Here is a 7078-nt window from a genome sequence, read left to right as displayed (position 1 = left end):
TTGACGTTTATTACTAGGGAATTCTCACAATGCTGCATAATGGTAATTGCGCCCATTTTGCAGAGGAGGCAGCTGTACTTTAAGATGTGAGTCAGTTTCATTTCAGAGAAATAGGTACTTTAGCTTCACAAGTACTCTGAGCATTCTTTCGGGCTGGATTTCTACCTGTTGAACTAATGTTTCCTCCCATAGCCTAAATGTCATAATAATGATTAATAACAAATAAAAATATGCATAATGACTATCTTTTACTGTGCTGTTACTATGCACTAGATCGGAGGTGTATACTCATATTATCGTTTTATAGATGAAGAAACAGACTTGAGAATCATTAAATAATTTGTCCAATGTCATTTAGATTGTAAGTGGTGGAGCCACGGTTCATTCTCTACAATGTTGCCAAAGTAATTCTTACAAAATAGTTATTTTATTTCACTTACCATATTGCATTACAATTTAGGGATGATAATTGACTTTAATGTCTGAATTGAAGGTAAAGATTAGGACCTATTTATCTCTATCCCTATTGCTTAACACAAAGCCTAGTGCACTGTAAATGTTCAATTTCAGAGTCTTTAATCAACAGTGAGGATCCATGTTCCCAGAACAGTTTGGGTGAGGAACTGGGTTGCTTTAAACAAAGCCCCATGGCTGTTTTCCTTCCATCAGCAATTAAAATCTTTATATTGTTGAAATAAGAAATTTCCAAACCTGTAGAGAATTTTTATGAGTTTATTTGAGCCAAACTGAAGAAATTACTGGGAAGCAAAATCTCAATGGAGAATTTGAGAAAATGCTCTGGAGAATGGCACTTTTGCAGTTTATTATATACATTAGAATAAAAGGAGGAGTTGTAAGGAGGGTTACATGAAATCCATTGGTGGTAGATTAAGGGGGCGGGGAACTCTCTGGGATCAGATAAAAAGAGAAATACGTACTTCTTTATATTGGAGGGCACAGGATAGTTAATTCGTATTCATGGCACATAGAGATGGTATTTGGGCAACAAGATAACGATGAGGAGTTCTGTGATCTTGTGCTCTGATGTCAGTGTGCCTTGAGGAGTCTGGAAAAGAAGATTACTCTGACATTTCAAAGATATGCTATCTTAGATTCAAAAAGACAATAGACAGGCTCACTTAAAGTAAAGGTTGACCTTTGTCAAGGCCTATGTGACTACCCACCATGACTTGCTTTTACTTAGGAATTTTTATATTTAGACCATCCTATGTGATTACTTTTAGTCTCTTGAGTTTGTATGGCCCACCATACAGGCCTCCCCTGAGCTTGTCAGGTTTGGTATGTGGCCCCTTTTTCGTTCACATTATATCAGGTAGAAGACCTTGTCTTCTAGTAATTGATTAGTCAGTCAAACAAATATGGGCTGCAGAATCTATATTGTAGGTGACCGTTTTTCTATTTTTATCCTTTTAGTTTTCTTTTCCCCCAAGAAGCCCTGCTCGTTATTGAAATTTATTGGAGAAGACAATATTATTGTTATATTCATTTTTCATGTGTAAATTCTGTGCTTCGTCTTTCCAACCTGAGTGTTTAGCTTCTTGGGGACATGGTACCTACCCCTTTATTCCTAGTTTTCCTCTTGTACATAGTAGGCATGGAGCTGATGTCTGCTGATTGCTCATTCCAGTTATGCACCCAGGCCAGCATGGTCCCAGGAGCAGGAACAAGTCACAGCTGTGTTCTATGAGCTGGGATGAGAACATATGCTTCCTCATTCTTTTCAAGTTATTACAGTTGGGCAGGAACCTCAAATGACTCAAATTCTGAAGCAGTTTGTTTTAATGATGGGAATTATTAAAGTCTCTTGGTTCAGAACTTGATAGTTTTTCTTTTTCCTTTTACATGATTTAGAGAGTCCTTTAAGTTGGCTGTCTCTCTTCTGTTCCCTTTTAAACTGATGGAGCCATCTTGTGTATTTTTAAAATCACTATTCATAGGTCCTTTATTTCTCTGAAGGAGAAAATATACATTTTTCTTGAAATAATAAACTTTTCTTGAAATGTCTCTTTGTGGTTTTCCCTTGGGATCATTCCCATGTGGTAATATTCATATTTTCCTTAGAGTCAGCTATGACACACACGCACTTCATACCACATACACTGGATGTTTGTGATTAGAAACTAAACATTTTCAATAAATGTAGAAAACAGTGTACAATTCTTTCACTTTTCATGGTTCCTCTCCAAAAACCTTTCTCTACAAAAGGCCTGTTGGTACTCTCAGGACTCTGCTTTCACTGATGTGCTCGGAATGCCAGAGAAGCGAATGACCTTTGGGGCAGAACTGCACTATCAGGACATTTTTCTCTAGACTGAGCATTCTGTGATTTGTTGGACTCAGGCCCAGACAGAGCTTAGAGTCTAAGAACTCTAGCCCTCCCCCAAGGCCACACAGCACCTCCAAACGCCATACAGCACCCTCTAGGACCACACTATCCAGGGAGTGTTGGGGAAACCACAGGTTCTTGTGAAAGAGCAAAGATGAGCCAAAATGAATTCCTACATTTCCCACCAAACAAATCTGTGAAATCCCAGGAAATTGAATTCACTGCTAGGCTAAGCTCCCAGACTCTTTTCTTATAAGAGGGCAATTAGTTATACAAAAGAGGAAAGACTGGAAAGGATATCAAATTGAAAACAAAATCCTTAACCCAAAGCCAGAGCCTTCCAATCAAAGTATCAAATAGGACAGGCAACAAATTTGGGTTACAATGACACCTTGACTTTCACTGTTAGATTATAGCCCACCTTCCCTATTGCTGGATGGGGTTGAAAATCTGGTGGCATCTCAATCCAATGCCAGGATTACCGGGTACACCTGCCTTCCACCCACCAGTAGCCTCCATTGGCCCAGAACGTCGAACCTGCTTGATGCTGTTTGCTTTGTTTACATTGAATTTTTTAAAATTCACTTGCTATTTTCCAGGATTTTTAAATGAATTTTCGCTATTTTTTTTAAATGGTGATACAATCACTGAAATAATTGTTTTCTCTCAGACAATGCAGTTCCATCACCATTAGAGGTTTTCTGACATTCTTATTAGCACTTTCAATATTAAGAGGCTCATTTTGTAGTGAAAAAGCATATTTTATAAATATATCTATGGTATAAGAATTTGTCCTTTGGGTAGCATTTGTCCTCAGGAGTCGCTGTAATTAGATTTATAGAATCTGGAAGCTGGTAGCCTGACTCTTGGTTTCTGTCTTTAACAAATATTGAGTGCCTACAGCTGCTGTGATAGGCACAGAGTGTATGCACAGGGCAAGCTTCTGGCTCTCAAGGAGCTTACATTGTAGGGAGGGAAACACACCAAGCAGGCAATCACATGTTACTTAATTATAATTATGATAAGTGTTGGAGGAGGCATTGATTTGTTGTTAGGATATCAGCAATCAGGTACCTCTCCATCTGGGAGATCAGGAAGAGCTTTGCTAGGGATGGGCCTTTGACCCAAGATCTGAACTCTGAATCTGAGAACTGACCACCTGTTGGCTTTGCCTGGAAGGCAACTCCCCAAACCATTCCTGTTTCCCACTGTTCTCTCTCCTATCACCCTGTTTACTTCTTTATTGTACTTATCCATAATACATAATTATCTGGATTTATTGCCTTGTTTATTGTTTGTTTCCCTAGAATGGCAGCTCTTTGAGAACAGGAACTCTCTCTGTCCTGGTTACCTTTATATCCTGTTACCTATAGTGGCTGTCCCAGAGTAGGTGTGATATATGTCCCGAAGGAATGAGTGACTGAATGACAGCAAGAGTGGAGCACACAGGGGCCAGATCACTCTGGTTGCCACGTGACAAGGGGTCTGGAGGGAGGCAAGAGTGCATATGGAAGAAATGTGTGTAGAAGTGTTTGTTTTTGTTTTATGATCTTTTAATCTCTAAATTTTAAATTATAAAACATTTCAAACATACTAAAAATATATCAACATTCATGTAATCACCATTAAGACAGATGTTAAAATTTCACTTCCTTTTTTAAAAAAAGAAATAAAACATTATGGATACTGCTAAAGCTCTCCACCCTCTTCCCTTTTCCACTTCCACCTTACAGAAGAGGAGACTGAGGCACAGAGAGGTCAGTTGTGGTCTCCAGGGTCTCTTGGTGAGTAGGAGGTAGAATCTGGATCTAGACCAGGTGGTTTGAGCCTGTTTTATATACTTTTGTACTTCGATGAGATATAGGTTATCTGTGAACATGCTATACTATTGTTTGGTAGGTTTAAAAAGTTTCCATGAATTGAATCATTCTGTGAATAACTTTCAACTTGTTTTTTCGTTTAACATATGTTTTTGAGATTTACCTATGTAGGTCTATTTCATCTTCTAGAATGTAACCTCTTTAAGAATAAAAATGAACTCTCGTTCACTGCCTGGCACGGAGTTGGTGCTTAATAAAAACTTGCTGAATGAATTTGTTTTCTGCCATAGGGTATTCCATTGTGTTTCTGAGACAGCTTCTCTAGGGTACACACCTAGAAATGGAATTGCTGGGTCCCGGGTAAAGGCATCTTCAATTTAATAAGGATCATTAGAATGACTTTCCAGAGAAGGTCTCAAGATAAATCCTCACAGAATGTTCAGGGTCAAGGTAGAGTTAAAACCCCAAGCCCTATAAAGCCCCATGTGTCTTACCTTCACGGGACTGTCTCCCTGATCTCCCTTTCCACGACTTTCACCCTCACTCAGTTCCAGCCACATGGGCTTCTTTGCTCTAAACGAGAAGGCCGAAGCACACCCTCAACTCAGGACCTTTGCACTCACACTTCCCTCGGATGTCCACATGGCTTGCTTCTTGCTTCATTCTGGTCTCTGCTCAATGTCATCTACTCATAGAGCTTCCCTGCTCCCCGCTTTGCACAAATCCCTTCCCTTCCTGCCCTGCTTTCTTTTTTCTGTAACGTATAACTCTAGTTGATAATGTATTATGTATGTATGTATTGCATGTGCATCCCCCATTGGAATAAGTTTCATGATGGCAAGGATTTTCTCCATCTTAATCACTGCCTTTGTCAGTACCTTGAATAGTGAGTGCCTGGCACTTTGCAGATATTGATAAATATTTTTTGAATGAATGAATAATCTCAGGGAGTTTCAGAAGTACAGACATGATAAAGAAAATAAAAATCTTGTATTAGTGTTTTTTGAGGCACTTATAGGTAATCATTATCTATTTGATATCTTAAGGATTTGAAATGCTTATGAGAATGTGGCATACTACTGTCTAACAGGGGAACTGTATGATTCTAACTTAAAGTGTAAAATTGAATTATTAAGTTAAACAAGTGATTTTAGATTAAAATCTTACTAAACTTATAAATAGTATTAAGATATTTAAGAGAACTTGAGATTCAACATATTACAAGTTTAGTTTATTAGATTTATAACATATATTTAAGTACTTAGAAGGTTTGTCAGATAACTGAGATACTTAAAAAGGAAATCAAACATTTTAAATTTATAAATGTAGTTTAAAATATTTCAGAGAATTAAATTATATTGTATCTAAAAAGACTTTAAAGAGTTATTTTCAAAATTTGCCATAGTTATGAAAAGAAAAATAAGATTTGTAAAGTAAACTTGGAAGCTTGAGGAAGAATGAGGTTTTTAGAATTTGTAAGTTTCAAAAGTAAAAAAAAATTTGTTTTAAGTAATTTTCCAAATAAACTTCTCAATAAAAATTGTCTCAGGGCCCACCAGAAAACCCACATTCCCATGGCGTGGGTATTGCGACTAGTGTCCCAAAGGGTTGTGGTTGTGCTAGTATACGCTCCTAGCAATTCTAAGAGATAATATTTAAAAGTACTATTTCAATGGTCCAGTACTATTATTATTACAGATGAGAAAGCTGAGGGCTGCTGAGATTCAGTGAGGCCATACTGCAAATGCACACCGAGTCAGCTGGGACTCAAGCCCCCAGCTCCCCACTCTGCCTGCTGTCCCTGGCGTCACCTTGATAAGTCTGGGGCTGGTGAAAGTCTTCAGGCCCCACAGAGAATCAGTTATAGTAACTAACAATAGACTTGGGTAAAAGGGCTTTATGCTTTTCCTCATGGCCCCTCTGCGAGGTTGTTATTATCCTCATTACAGATGTGGAAACTGAGGCACGTGGTACCCCAGGTTTCTCTGTCAGTAGGAGATGGAGCCTGCATCCAGCCTAAAGGTCCAACCCTGAGCCTGTACTCCTCACTGTGTCTGAGTAGTTGCTCTCAAGTCTGCTCTATGAGGACATTTGGCCTATCCATGAGCTTCCTGGGGGCCTTGGTGGCCTGAGGTTAAAGTCAGTCTGTCCACAGAGGAAATGCACCTGCCATCTGAACAAGATCCTTCCTCCGTACCTGCCTCTGCCTTTCTGAGTCTCTCCCTGGTGTGTGTCATGTGTCTCTGAGTGTGTAAGTGTGTGTCTCTTGCTCCTGTCATTCTCGTTGAGATCATGGGGTGACCTCTGGTGGGTTGTCTCCGCAGGCATCCAGGAGAAGGCATCCCTTTTGACAAGGACAGGCCTTGCTTTAGAGTCTGAATGTGGCTCTCGTGTGGTCAGTCCACAAAGGACCAGTGCTGTGTCCTGTTCTGACCGTGGCAGGAGATGCAAAAATGAGTTTGACAAGTTCATAGTCTGAGAACTCTGGCAGATGTTCAGGTGTCCCACACACCACTGGTGGTGATATCTGAGCAGTTCGACATTTCTTTCAATAGCAATATCCCCAGGACATTATTTCTCAGCATGAGGTCACACTTACCATTTTAACACCATCTCCACTGCAGTGGGGTAGTTCAGCTGGAGACCACAGGGAGGGAAGGGTCACTTGTGGCAGAGTGGCCCAGGCTCCACAAAAAGATGACCTATGAGCTTGGCCTTGAAAGGTAGCACAGCTCAAGTTTAAAGCCAGTGCTCCTGAGCCAGTGAGTCCAGGAGGACTCTTGTTTTTTAAATTTTTACACCCTCTGCAGAAAAGCTCTGGTCCTATCTCCTGACACCTCCATTTTGAGGGCCGGGGAAGATGTCTACGCATCTTTTAAAAAACTTTTATTTTTCCTGACATGGTGGCATT

This window comes from Pteropus medius, unplaced genomic scaffold, assembly GCF_902729225.1.
Source record: "Pteropus medius unplaced genomic scaffold, Ma_sr-lr_union100, whole genome shotgun sequence".
Taxonomy (NCBI): Eukaryota; Metazoa; Chordata; class Mammalia; order Chiroptera; family Pteropodidae; genus Pteropus; species Pteropus medius.
This window is presented reverse-complemented; position numbering follows the sequence as displayed.